Source organism: Sciurus carolinensis, chromosome 7, assembly GCF_902686445.1.
Source record: "Sciurus carolinensis chromosome 7, mSciCar1.2, whole genome shotgun sequence".
Classification (NCBI taxonomy): domain Eukaryota; kingdom Metazoa; phylum Chordata; class Mammalia; order Rodentia; family Sciuridae; genus Sciurus; species Sciurus carolinensis.
In genome coordinates this window covers 54,656,835-54,671,825 of record NC_062219.1, presented here as the reverse complement: position 1 = coordinate 54,671,825, position 14,991 = coordinate 54,656,835, and the positions used below count along the sequence as shown (strand labels likewise).

General features: G+C 44.0%; 1 pseudogene; it reads right to left on the bottom strand.

The window, feature by feature from the left end:
- Positions 1 to 2,295: 2,295 nt before the first annotated feature.
- On the bottom strand, positions 2,296 to 2,607 carry LOC124989220 (small nuclear ribonucleoprotein G-like; annotated as a pseudogene).
- Positions 2,608 to 14,991: the final 12,384 nt, after the last annotated feature.

The window sequence follows — 14,991 nt, the reverse complement described above, 5'->3', positions numbered from 1 at the left end:
CATGTTTTGTCTCTCCTAAGTTGTAAGATTATGAAAGTTCAGACCATGGTTTTCTCCGTTTGTTCCCTGACACACTCAGTGGTCCCTGAGGATGCAAAGGCTGACTTTCCTAATCTGCTTACCGGGGGTGGGGGAGCCCAGTGTCCCCTGACTGCCACTCAGCCAGCACACTCATTCAATTTTGTGTGTCTGCTGTGGAACGATGCCTTCCATCAAGGAAGGATGTGATGATTCTCAAGAGAATTCCCTGATGCCTGATTCCTCTCCTTTCCCACCCAGGTTGACTTGGGATCTGGGGGTGCTCCTCTCTTGGAAGCCAGCTTCGCTCTTCTCAGAGCTGAATTCATGAGAAAACAGAGCTTCCCCAGATGCCTGCTCACATAGCAAGCTCTCCCAGCAGGACCAGTTCGGGCAGTAACTTCTTGTCTGAACACATCTCTCTAGAAAGCCCCTTGCAGAGAATGCTAGTTTCTTGTCCTATATCCACCCTTGCCTTCTTTCTCAGTAACAGAACCACAATGTTAGTCTAGTTAGCATTTAATCAGTGAAATGATTCTGTTTCCTGGCCTTTTTTTTTTGCAAAAGGCGAAGGTGGAATTATTGGCTGGGACTTCTAGGGAAGCTCTTCCATCTTTTTTACCTCCCGTTGTGTGGAATGTGGATCTGATGGCTGGAGCTGCAACAGACATACTGAGGCTATGAAGAAAAGACTAAAAGAATTACAAAGACTCAACTCGAATTTTCTTGAGCTACTAAATCAATGCCAGTAATTCCCCATGTCTGCATTTCTCGTGACATGACAAAATTAAGGCTTTATGTGTTTAAGCCACTGTAGTTAGTTCTGTTATTAGCACCTGAAAGCAATTCCTAAAGGATACCCTGCATTAAAGAGAGGGTAGTTGGATAATCACTAAAAGGCCTTAATAAAAGAACCAGACTTTCATGATGCCAGAGTTCTTAGAAATTCTCTCCTTGCCAACAAGCCCTCAAGCCAATCTTAAGTGAGATTCTTTTTTTTTTTGTTGTTCCTAAATTTAACTTTTTCAGTGAAAGTGAAACACGAGAGCCACTGGACTCCCTCCCCAGAAGCAGTTTGGGAAAGCAAATTATCATCTCCCTTTGACATGCGGTCACCTGCAGAGGTGCTGCTGATACCAGGCGCTACAAGTTCAAGTTCTCCAACATTTGGCAATGAGCTGCTACTTGCTTTTTTTAAGCACAAGTAAAACCAAGTATTTAAATGTTCCAAATTTAGTTCCTTAAGCATTATGTTGGGCTCCTTTACCTTGGCCACAGCTGCCAGCACTTCAAAGTTCTGTCCTGTACAGACATTTTCAAATTTTTATCCAGCCTGTGCATTGTCTCAGTCTCAGACTGTGGTGAAGTCACACTGCTGGGCTTTTACAGAGGCAGCCACTATTGTGTCCTTGTCCAAAAGGTTTCTCTGAGGTTGGGAGGGCCCTTATGAGAAGAACCCTTTAAAGAGCCTATTCCTTTTGGTAGCCAGGTCCTCATCTCAGGCAGCCAGTTTGTTTTTGATTTTTGTAGGACTAGGATTTGAACCCAGGGCTTTGTGTATGTTAGGCAAGTGCCTGGCCACTGAGCCACATCACAGCCTTGGGGTGGGGGCAGTTTAACGCATTGTGGTGCTGTGGCTCTCGGGGCACAGCATTGGTAAGAGTAGCAAACCCCAGTTTTCTTACTCCTGCGCACCTGGTGGGATAAGAAGCCCATCAGTGCGGGTGGACTCTGGTTAAGATGCACTCCATCCTCGAAGGCCACCAACCCATTTGGTAGCCCTTTCATGCCTGTGGATGCTGCCCAGGACCTGAAGCTCTTAAATCACTCTCTACCTGCCTCCCTTCTCCCGCCACCCCCAGCTTCCTGCTGACTTCTGCAAGGAATGCATGAACTCAGGCACAGCATATCACCACTGGAAGGGGCTTCAGAGCTGGCCTCATTGCAATTTCTAATTTGACACATGGGTAAACAAAAGTCCATGGCAGATCGGAGACCTGCCTCAGGATATCACCAGCTAGCAGCCTATCTTTGAGTCTTGACCCTAGACCAGCATGTTTGGCATAGTAATAGATTCAAGCTAATTCTTCCATAGCGTTTTCTATGTGTAAAACTCCATTTGGAGGAATCTTTGTGTGTGTGAGTTTGTGTGTGTTTTGCTGTTAAAAAGTTTATTTAACAAAAAATTTAATATGAAAATATACATGATCCAAGTTTTATGTCATAGTTAAACAGGCCCTTTGGAGAGGGGACATGGATTTCTCTGCTCAGCAGTTGTTATTTATACTGTTCCAAGGCTTCCAACATGATGATACCATTTCCTCACATTACCACACTCCAGTATTGTTCTGTTGCCTGCTAGTTGCCATCTCTATGCGTTCATTTATCACAAGATTCATAAAGGGGTCAAATCCCTGCAATAGTCCTTGGACACGTCTGCCACCATCTAATTTCACTGTAAAGACTAATGCTTTTAATCCCTTGTACTTTGAAGTACAACATGGTCAGGTTTTTAGTTAGGTTGAACAAATCTGTTTTTCATGATAACTTCTTGTCCATAAATTTTTTCAGCTTGGGAGGGTGAGCTTTGCTCACATTGGGCAGGCTCGTAGATATTCTGGAATCTATCTAATCTTATCCATTGTATGCATGAGGAGTATAAAGCCCAGAGGAGTTAAGTAACTTGCCCAAGGTCACAGGTAGTAAGTAGCAGAATTGGGATTTGAGCCTGGTTCTGTTCCTGACCTCTACGCTACACTGATATACTGATGCTCTTCCATTGACTACTCGCTTCAGTCTAGATGACAGATCTCTAATGAACTCCTAGGTCAGAGGAATTCTGGCTTAATCTTTTACCTCTGGAAGAGCACTTGCCTAAATATGCTAACAATGTGTGCTGAATTAACCAATCCCAAACAAACAAACAAAAATTTATGGTCAAATAAATATTGTATTAAACCAAATTAAGCAAGTTTTTTTTTTTTTTTTTTTTTTTTTTTTTAACTACAAAACTTCTCAGCGCCTTTAACTTATTGGTAGACATTGTGAATTCTCTGAAAGTTAAAAAGCATTTCCCAGGCTTTCTGGTTCATAGAACTCTTTTTGATGCAAGCTATCATCATACACGTAGCCTTAGGAAAACTTAGTTGGGTGAAAAGAGTAAAATGTATTTCATTATTATGAAAGTAGTTTTGATCTCAAGGATCCCCTGTAATGGGCTGAAGGACCTGCAGGGTTCCCTGGATCACCCTTTGAGAACTACTATCCTCAAAAGTAATATTTTAAAAATAAAATTTGAAGCACATTGTCAGGGGCTTCATATCGTCTTGCCTACTACACAGAACAAAGGAGAGCAGCAGATGGAAGAATAATTCTAAATATGGAAGAAAAATTCTAAATATGTTTTTAGAGTCAGTTCTATCAGTTCCTTTTATCCCCCTTTCTTCTCTTCCCTTTTTTCTTCCCTTTTCTTTTCGTTTAAAAATCCCTTGTTGCTTCATAAAGGATTTAAGGTAGCTTAATCAGCCAGTAAGTATATATTCCTATTGACAGAGATATATTCAAGCATAAATCGATGTTATTATTGTGTGTGTGTGGGGGGGTTACTCCTGACCTTGTACATCCTGAAAATTCTCCCCTAATACTGTCCTAGAATTAACCTAAAACATCTATCATTAGCATTTTGTTTATTTGGCTAAGGCAGCCTTTTGAGAAAGAGACTTCAGTTTAGACACTACGTCAACATGGGGAGAGATGCGAACACCTTTGGTTACTTGCACCTCCGCAGGAGAATGAGTCCTTCCGATTAGGATACCCATCCAGGGAGGGAATCCTGAGGGACAGAGACTCAGGATGAAGAAGTCCTGCAGGATCCTAGACTGTGAGGCACCCTGGTGAGAAGTAGCCCCTCTTTCCTTGACTTTTTTTTTTCAAAGCAAAATGTCCAAAATACAATTTATTTATGTAACAATTTTGTTTAGGGTCTGCCCTTGATCCAAGATTCTTGTGTGTTTATACTGGACCAGAGGTCTTTGAACCTGACCTCAAACCTCAGGTCAAGGCTAATGAAGCATTTGCAGTACTGCTCTCGAATTTAGCAACCCAGGACAGATGGGAAAAATGAAATCTACTTCAGGCGAGGTGATCCTGGGTGCTGACTAGCAGTGTGTCCCAATTGTCCTTTGCTCACAAGGCAGGTGAATCGCACAAGGATGTGCCATCCAGCACAATCTAGGTCAGAGGCAAAATCACAGACTGGAGGTCTGTGGGTGCTAGCTCCCCCGAGAACATGACAACCTCCATCCTTTCTTTTCCAATGTCTCAGGCTCTGGGGCTCAGCTACCTGTAACTGGGAACTGAGAGGGCATGATCATCAGGCAGGGCCAGCACAGAATGGCCCACCTCGCCAGACTTTCTGTGCACCATGTGCAGGGTTCAGCTCTGACTGTGTGCCTGCTGAGTCTCTAGCTGTTAGAGTCCTGTAAGGTTGGTGAACCCCTTGTCAAGTCTAATCCATCCAACTAAGTGTTTTATAAACAACAAAACAGGTACATCAGGGGTTTTACATGTACATTCTAATTCAAGAAAATTTAGAAAATACAAGTAAGAAAACGGAAATGTCATCCTATCACCAGAAAAACCTCAGTCAATTTTGGTCGAACATCCTTCCTGCCCTTCCTGGAACTCTCTAGCTTTTAATTTGCAGCTGGAAAGGATTCCCCTGTGGTCTATCATTGGCCACCCCGACCCCAGGCAGAGATTGGCAGTTTATGTCTTTGGGGAAGAGCCAGTTTGTGTCTGCATTCTTGGGCCTGGAGGGTAAATGGAGAGGAGAATGTGGAACTGGGCCCTCTTTCTGCCTCAGGGGTGGGTCTGACCTGGCAGAGAGAGAAGCATGCTTCCAGTTCTGGGCAGAATTCAGTGTAGCTCCCTCAGAGCCAGGACTTCCAGGTATGATAGCTCTGCTCTGCTGAGTGAAGGGAGGGAGGATGTCCTCCTTCAGTAATGTATTGCACTACTCTTTCCTCCCTTGGCAGGTCCCTGTCATGGAGAGGCAGGGAGTTGACTGGAGGTACTGCCCCCTTGGCCAGGGGCCACCAATGAGGGCGCTGTCGACCCCTCCAGTGCCTGCCATTGATGCTGCTTTGGTATTCCTTTTAGATTTCCTCATTCGGAGTCTATATTTAGTCTTTTCAGCACTTGAACACGCACAGTGGTTAAATATGAATTCTAAAACGTCATAAACCAGCAGCCTACTATTCCATTTAAAATGTGTGGAGAAATGTAGCGAGTGCTCGCTGGCTCTGATGAATCACCTTAGGTTTCTCAGCATCTCGCCATCTCTCTTAATTCCAAATGGTGCAGGGAAACAGCTGGGGAGAGTTGGGCTCCTCTGAGGCCGAGCCTGGCCAGCTAGAGGATGCTCTCTGCTGGCTTGGCCTCTCCTCAGGCAGTTCTGCTGGCTTTCTGTTTATTTTGCAATTAGCACTGAAAGGAGACTCATGGGGATATTTTTGCATGGGGGGCCCAGAGTTTATATCTCAGAACTTCCCCTCTTCAGAGCACAGGGTTCTGTAAGGAGGGTTTGAAAACAATAGCGCTCTGTGCTATATATTGCTGATAATAAGCCTTGGTAATTGCGTGATCCACAAACGTGAGCCTTCTGGTTCCCAGCCTCTAGTTCCTCCACTTGCTTTTCTCCAGCAATCCTGACCTTTACAGCGTCTTGGCCTCTGACCCCCATGGAATGCTCTTGACTTTGGTATTAATAACAATTGTGTTCCCTTCACAGTCTTAATTTCAAATGCCCACTTCCCCATCACAATTTTCTCCTTCCAGCTCATCAGTCTTCTCTCTCTGATGATTCTTTGACTTCCTGTGGACCCACAACTGATCAATCCTACCACCAATGTTCCTGACGACACCTGCAGCTTCTCACTACCCTCTGTACCACCTCCATGCTGCATCAGGCCCCTCAGCATTATCCCACCCGCCAACACACAACCAACTCCCTTTGACCCCTATCTCCTTTCACTGCACCTGCCTGGCAAAACCACAACCCTGGCTGAGTTCTGCTCTGCCCACCATGTCTGCACCTGTCCCCTTTGCAGCTGCTGGTCCTTAAATTCAATTTCACTCACCTGCAGGTGGGTCCCTGGTACTTGCCTGCCTTTATTTTTTTGTCTTCCTATAACCACTTATTCTGCCACTTTTCAAAACAATGATTTCACATTTTCTCTTCCTTCCTCAAACCCTCAGTTCTTTCTACCCCTTCCTTCTCCATTACAAGGCCAATGCTTCCAAACTCACTGAGATAATAGAACCATCAGTCAACAAATTCGCCATGCCTCTACCAGGCCCTAGATCAGTGTGTTTTACCTTCCTTCCTAATATAAGGGTAGAGTGTCCTAAGCACCTAGCAGCGATGCTCAAAGTCTGGGCCTGAATCCTGATGGCAGCTCCAGTTTCACTTGGAAGATCATCAGAAATGCAAATTCCAGACCTACTAAATCAGAATCCCTGGGGTGGGGCCTGGGAATCTTTTTAAACTGATTTTCTCTAAGGAATTCTTATGAAACATGGAGTGTGAAAAGCATTGAGCCAAATCCCTTTCTCTGTCACCTGCTCAATGTCCCCTCTGGGTGCATCTTTCCACTTTTCCCACTTTAGTGGTTCATGTCCATTATCATAGGAACAATCTGGAAACAGAGCCTTCCCCCACCTCACACCCCCCCCTTTAGCTGCCATCTCATTGCTCTACTTCCCTTCAAGTGTTTAGCTTCCACCATCCCTCCAGACTGCTCTTGCCAAGATCACTGTGGGAGAAATTGGCTAGATGGTCACCATTTCTTCTTCCTGGGCACACCACTACGTTTCAAATGTGGCCATATGCTAGTTCTTGCTACGGGAAAGTGAGTGGGGGTGATGTGCCCCCTTCATGCTGAAGCATTTGAGCATGAGTGTGCTTCCACAAGGGCTGCCCTGTCCCTTTCCAAGGTGACCACGGAGGTCACACATGGAAGATGGAAGAGTCTTATCCATCTACCCAAATCACCATATAGAAGACCATCTACCCAATACTTGAGTGGACCAACATGAGTGAGAAATAAACTGTTTATTGTGTTAAGTTACTGATATGGGAATTATTTTTAGAGAAATAAGTCTGCCTTAAATAAATGTCCAGGTGATCTCCAAGTTTCTAATACCATTTGTCAATTCTCAGTTATTTTCACATGTGACAAAATAGCAGCACTTGGCAATGGTTCCTTCCTGAGAAATTTTTTCTGCACATATTCTCTAAGCCTTTTTAAAAAATTTAACTCAATTTAACATCCTTTGCTGATTCTCCTTTGGGTAAGATTGCCCCAGGACTCAGTCCTTGGATCTCCTCTTGATTGGTAGTCACTCCTTTGGTTTTTTTTTTTTTCTTCAGTACTGGGAGTTGTACCCAGGGTTGCTTTACCACTGAGCTACATCCCCAGCATTTATTTATTTATTTTTAGAAGTTTGAGACAAGGTCTCACCAAATTGCTGAGGTTGACTTCAACCTTGTGAGCCTCCTGCCTCAGCCGACTGAGTTGCTAAGACTACAGATGGTCACCACCACACCCAGCCAGGACACTCCTCTGTCAATTTCAACTTCAGCCTTGGCTTTAAATGCCTTTCCACAATGATGGTTCCCGAGTGGACATCTCTAACCTGGCCCAAAGAACTGGGCTTGTCCCACTGCCTACTATATACCTCTCCTTGGTGTGCACCTCAAATAGCATATTCAGAATCATATTCCTAAGCCTTTAAACCTGCTTCACCTGTAATCTTCCTCTTCCTGGTAAATGTAATTCCTTCCAGATATTTGACCAGAAACTGTCAACTCCATCTCTATTTCGCACATCCTGTCATTATCAAGTCCTATGGATCTGTCCTTAAAAATACCCGTATCCTCTTCTCATCCTTACATTGCCACCATCGTGGGTCAAGCCACCATCCTCTCCTGTTTGAATTGTTGTGTTCCTCCTAATCCCTCCCTGAAACCTGCTTTCCTGCCTCACTCTGTCCTCAGTAAAACAGCTTAGATTATACACATGATCACATTATTCCCCCGTCTCAGTATTCTCCCAGATTTTTCAGAATTAAACCCAAAGTCCTTAAGGACTCTTTCTCTCTTGACTCTCCTGGTCTCAGTCAATTCCTATAATGCTATCTACTTTGCTGTTGGAAGCAAACTCTGGTCTGGAATATACTCTCCCAGATACCCATGGTTCACTCCCTTCTTTCAACCCTCTGGTCGGACTCACCCTAACAGAGTGACTTTCCCTGATATACACTCTGCCCACCCTTACCCACACTCCCTATGCTTCCTAGCACTTATCACTACACCTGTGTATTTACCTATTTGTTTTTTTGTTTGTCTCCTCCCACCACCAGAAGGTAAGGAGTGCAGGGACTTTGTCCCCAGAACATAGAATGGCATAAGGTACACCGTAGGTGTTCAATGAACATTTGTAGAATGAATGAAAGAATGAACAGCTAAATAGGATAACTGCAGCCATTGGCCTAGATGAGGAAGAAAGTTTAAAAAAAATTTTTTTCCAATTAGTTATACATGATAGTAGAATGCATTTTGATGCATCATACATAAATGGAATATAACTTCTCATTCTTCTGGTAATACATGATGTAGAGTTAAACAGGACATGCAATCCTATATGCACATAAGTTAATAATGTCTGATTCATTCTACATCATTCCTACCCTCACACCCCCTCCGTTCCCTTCACTCCCCTCTGTCTAGTCTAAAATACTTCTATTTTTCTCCCCACACCCTTATTGTGAGTTAGCATCCACATATCAGAGAAAACATTTGGCCTTCAGTTCTTTGGGATTGACTTATTTCACTGAGCATAATATTCTCCAGTAAGGAAGCAAGTTTCACAAGTTGAATTTTGCACATGTTCTTCATTTCTGTTGAATCCAGAGTCCTTTCTTACTCCCCCAGTGAATTTCATCTCAAGGATCTTGTCTTCAAAGCCTTGTGAGTAGTCTACTTGGGACCATGCTGTGTTAGTACCTGTCCACCTTCTCAAGAGCTGGCCTTGCCAACACTTGGTGATGTCTCCAGCACAGATTCTTGTTCATGTAGCACCAGGGCTCCATTTTACCAGCAGGGAGGGCTCATTTCCTACCTGCTCAGGTCTCACCAGAAGCAAAAGACAGCTTCAGGTTCTACTTTTGCAGAAGTACAGGGGAAAAAGAAATCATAAAACCATCAGAAGCAAGGATGAAGCTTAGGGCCTACTCAGAACCAGGATTCTTTAGGAAGGAGGAGCATGATAGGGCCGATGGCCCAGCAGGTGCTGCTTCCTGCTGCTCCCGCTCTCTGACACCATCTCTGGGAAAGGTTGTTGGAAATAGCAAACACACAGGCTGGTTGATGAAAAGGCTGTTTATTCCTAGTACACTGGACACTTTGTTCAGGAATCGTTCATCCATTTGAAAATATTGCCCTTGAAATGGTGCCAAGGTCGTTGCCTGCTGGGGTTATCAGCAGTGTGTGTGCCAGCTCTGACAAGGGCATTTTAATAGGTGTATCATTTCCCTGCCAAAGTGACTAAAGAACATGAAATAGTTCATTTGTATTCAATGTTCACCCTGCATGTATTCATAATATTCCATTTCTGTTGGGACTTTAGGAGAAAAAGAGAAAGAAATGAATTGATAGGTTAGGAGATGAGGAACTACTTTCAAAAGGTGTTTTGAGTGGTGCTCACTCACTTTGCAGTTCTCCATACCCACTTGCAGTCACTGCATACCTCCCTTTGCAAAGCACTGGATGGTTTTCAAAAATGTTTACATTCGTCTCTCCTCTGATGCTCAAATCAACCTTATAAGTGAAGGCCATGGGGACCTTCTTATTTTAGATGAGAAAACTGAGGCTCAGGGAAATTCAATGGCGTGTGTCAAACAAGGACCCAAGTCTCTTAATGCCTAGGTTTGACCGTGTCCATCCCATCATGGTGAGCTGGGCAGCAATGGGGGTATGTGGAGGGAGAGGATCTGGCTGGGTTTGGTCAGATACCCTATGTTATGGTTTGGATGTGAGGTGTCCCCCAGAAGCTCATGTGTGAGACAATGCACGACAGTCTGGAGGAGAAATGATTGGGGTAAGAGAACCTTAACCCAATCAGTGGATTAATCACCTGATGGGATTAATTGAGTGGTAACTGAAGGCAGGTGGGGTGTGGCTGGAGGAGGTGGGTCATTGGGGACATGACTTTGAGATATATATTTGCATCTGGCTAGTGGAGTCTCTCTGCTTTCTGGTCATCTATGAACTGCTTTCCTCCCCTACACTCTTCTGCCATGATGTTCTGCTTCACCTTGAGCCCTGAGGAATGAAGCCAGCTGTCTATGAACTGAGACCTCTGACACTGTGAGCCCCCAAATTAATTTTTCCTCCTATAAAATTTATTCTGGTTGGGTCTTTTAGTCACAGCAGTGAAAAAGCTGACTACACCCTGGAAGTGAATGTGCATGAAGAGCAACTTTGTTAGCTGGAGCCTTCCGTAACAACCAACATGAGGCAATAAAGTTTCTCACCCTGACAGCCTTGTGGAGATCTACCTTCTGAATGCACAATGATAATCCACTCAGGGATGGCAGGCACTGTGGGGACATCTCCATCAGGAGCTTCAGGAGACCAGAGTTCTAGTGCCAGCTTAACAGTCTATAGATCCATGCAATGACCCTGAGCACAGGAAGTCTACAGTCTGTAGGAGACATTTGGTAACACATGTTTGCTCCCTGGTATACACAGTCAAGTTTTACTGCAATGGATCAAAGCAGGCTGACCAAGTCTGTGAATGCAACATAGCAGGAAAATGCAGCTAATAAAGACAAATGACAGATGAGGCTTCTAGAAGATTTGAGACTGGATGGAACATTTTGATGAAAACTCTAAGGTAAATGGACAGAACTGTCCCTGGGTTTAGCAATAACTATACCTGTGGCAGCATTTTTATTGACCCACTTCTTTCTTACTCGTAGAAAATATTTGTTAAAACTAAATACACGTTTCAACTGAAGAACATCTGGAAGTGTTAATTGATCAGAGGCTCAGTATGACCAGAGGTGAACAAAAAAGCTAGCACAGCCATGGGCTGTCCCTATGGAGATGGAGGGCCTAGGACCAGCCATGCCTTGGCTTGCTTACGCAGCCAAATACGCACAGGGCTCTGTAAGAATGCTCTTATTAAATTCATTGACAAACTGGAGCCAGGGCAAGTGGTTGGGAAATCATGGTCTATGTCAGGAGTTATGTGGCCTGTCAAGAAGAATCTTCAGTGGGGTGACATGGTGGTGGTTTCCTTATAATTGAATGGTCAGGAGAAGAGGAAGCACGGAATCTGTGGGCCAGCTGCAGGGCCAGAACTGTGCCAGTGAATGGAAACTTCACGGAGCCTAGCTGTCAGATGACCAGGAGACCTGTGAGGCCGTGAGCTGCTTCTCACCAGACGCGTCTGCTGGTGCAGGGGTCCTGCAGTGGTGAGACTGGGGCTAAGGGCAATTCTGACACCTGCAGTCCAGGAAAAGGGAGACCGTGTGAGTCTGTTCTAAGTAAACCAAGTGGGCTGGAAGATTTGTGAGCTTGCATTTATTTGGTACCCTTTCTTTTTTTTTTTCTTTTTAAATAATTTTCAAAGGGTTGCGCTTTCTCTCCTTTTCTTTTTAAAGACTTTTTTTTTTTTTTTTGATTACTTCATAGATAAGCTGACCTAGTCTAGAAAAGACATTTTTTCTTTAAGCAGAGCTTTTAGGTGCCTGAGTAATTAACTCAGGGTCAAGAGAAGCTATCTGGAAAAATGTAGCTCACCTCAGGTTGAGAACACTGCAGAAATGAGGCCCAGAGTTTCAGGGATTGTTATAGTTTGGATGTGAGGTATCCCCCAAAAGCTCACGTGTGAGACAATGCAGGAAGTTTCAGAGGAAAAATGATTGGGTTGTAAGAGTCTTAACCCAATCAGTGAATTAGTCCCTGATGGGATTAATTGAAGTGGTAGGGTGTGGCTGGAGGAAACTGGAATGGGGGCATATATTCATGTCTGGGGTATATATTTTGTATCTGGAGAGTGGAGTCTCTCTCTGCTTCCTGATGATGCAAGCTGCTTCCCTCTGTCATGCTCTTCCGCCATGATATTCTGCCTCACCTGGAGCCCTGAGGAATGGAGCCGTTCTTTATGAACCAAGACCTCTGAAACCATGAGCCCTCCAATCAACCTTTCCTCCTCTATAATTATGCTGGTCAGATCATTTAGTCACAGCAGCAAAAAAAAAAGCTGACTAAAACAGGGACCAAACCAGGGTGACTTTGGACTGAGGGTGTTTCCTGATGGTACATTTGCATTTGGGAAGGAAAAGTTCTGTGGCCCACACACCCATGCTATTGTTCCTCACAAGCTGCAACCAGGTTTCCCTGAACTCCCTCCCCACCCAGCCCTTCCTCCCCAGCTTTAAGAATTACCAAGGCCTCTGAGCAGTAACAGATCCCCCTGAGCTAAATTTGTATTATAAGGCCTTACCCGCTGCCCCCTGCCCCCTGCCCCCTGCTTGACTCAGAGGGAACCATCCACAAGTGGGTTGAACTCATCAGGGACCATCCCCTATGAACTGCCCAGTAGTCAGGTATTTGGGGCTGGCTGGAGCTGGACATGAAATGGGGCCAGTGTTGACAGCTGCCATTTTCTGACATGTGCTTTCAATCAAACAATAACATCCCACTTGGTTCAAAGAGCTAAGAAGGAACCTGATGTGGGTATGGGTGCCCAACACCTTCCTTCTTTTCTCAGTAACTGTGATTTCCCTAAGGTGTAATTGCTATGAGAACTTGCCTAAGTGGTCTTGGAACTCGTGGCTCTTTAGCACTAAAAACACATATATGTGGTTTTAAGATCAAAGTGACTGTCATAGTCAGGTGTGGTGGCACTCAGCTGTAATCCCAGCACCTCCAGAAGCTGAGGCAGGATGATCATAAGTTTGAGGCCAGCTTGGGTAACTTAGTAAGATCCTGTTTCAAAATAAAAAATAAAAATGGCTGGAAATATAGGCCAGAGGTAAATTGCCCCCAGATTCAATTCCCAGCACTGCCAATAAAAAAAATAAAAATAAAAATAAAAATGATTTTTAAAAAAGTATAGTGACTATTGTGAGCAGAGGTTATGATTTTGGTCTGTGAAATATCTGATATTCCATCCTTTTAGAAAAAGAGGTCTGAATGGGCATTGGGTTGCATTAGTGATTAATCTCACAGGACTTTTGAGGTTGGCCATGGTGGCGCATGACTGTTATCGCAGTAACTTGGGAGGCGATCATGAGGAGGACCATGAGTTCAAAGCCAGCCTCAGCAACTTAGCAAGACCCTAAGCAACTCATCAAGACCCTGTCTTTAAATAAAATATAAAAAGGGCTGGGGATGTGGTTAAGTGCCCCTGGGTTCAATCCCTGGTACCAAAACAAAAAACAAAACAAAAGCTCCTTTTAAGATTTTTATTTTTTATTTATTTACTTATTTGGTACTAGGAATTGAACCCAGAGGTACTTAACCACTGAGCCACATCCCCAGTCCTTTTTGTGTTTTATTTAGAGAGAGGGTCTTACTGAGTTGGTTAGGGCCTCACCAAATTGCTGAGACTGGTTTTGAGCTCATGATCCTCCTGTCTCAGCCTCCTGAGCTGCTGGGATTACAGGTATGTGCTTCGGCGACTGGCTCTTTTTGAGATTCTTAAAATGATAGGCATACATCCACAGTTGATACTTAGTGATCCAGGACTAATGCCTTGTTTTTACTGCTATAGACTGAATGTGTGTGTCCCTCAAAATTCATCTGTTGAAACCTTAACCTAGTATTAACGAGGGAGGGTGGCCTTTGAGAAGTGACTAGGTCACAAGGGTAGAATCCTCATGAATAGAATTAGTGGTCTTATAAGAGATCCTGGAGAGTTCTCTTGTTCCTTTCACCATCTGAAGATCCTGAGAACAGGGCCTTTCACCTGCAAACCAGGAGGCTGGCTCTCATCAGGGCCTATTTGCTGGTGCCTCTGTCTTAGACTTCTCTGTCTCCAGAACTATCAGAAATAAATGTCTGTTTCAGCCACACAGTCCATGGTATTCTGTTATAGCTGCCTGAATAGACTAAGAAGCTTTTAGTACTTCTGTAAACTCCTAAAACTCATTCTGAAATCAAAGGTCTTTTATAATTTTTAAGAATATGGTATGTCAACAAGGAATCACATTTTACTGTAAGTTACAGAGACCTGAAAAACATACATAAATTGGGGGGTTTTTTTCAAGTAAAAAAGAAGTTTTGGGACTGGGGAGATAGCTCAGTCAGTAGAGTGCTTGCCTTGCAAGCACAAGGCCCTGGGTTCGATCCCCAGCACCGCCCCCCCCCAAAAAAAAAGAAGTTTTGAAGATGGGCCTCCAGGGCTTCACAGGACCCTGAGTCTCACAGCAGCTTCCACTCTTCTCATTGGCTTCATAGTTCCATCATCTGTCAAGAGAGGCTGGAATATGTAAGCAGGATTCATTGCTGCCTCTGTCAAATGAGAGTTCCATGAAGAACGAAGAAGTGGAAGGGGTGTCTAGTAGTCTGTGTTCAATGTGTAAAGGAAATCTTCAGTAAGAAACAGTCCATTGGTTTAACATTTTATGATCAAAACCTAATAAAATTTCCTATAAATTTCTCATTAAGGAAGCACATTACAGGGCTGGGTATGTAGCTCAGTGGTAGAGCACTTGCGTAGCATCCATGAGGAACTGGGTTCAATATCCAGTACAGAAAGACAGACAGAGAGACAGACAGAAGAAAAGAAAGAAAGAAAGAAAGAAAGAAAGAAAGAAAGAAAGAAAGAAACATTAGCCAGGCATGGTGCAAACCTGCAATCCGAACTACTTGGGTTGTCAAGGTAGGAGGATCACAAG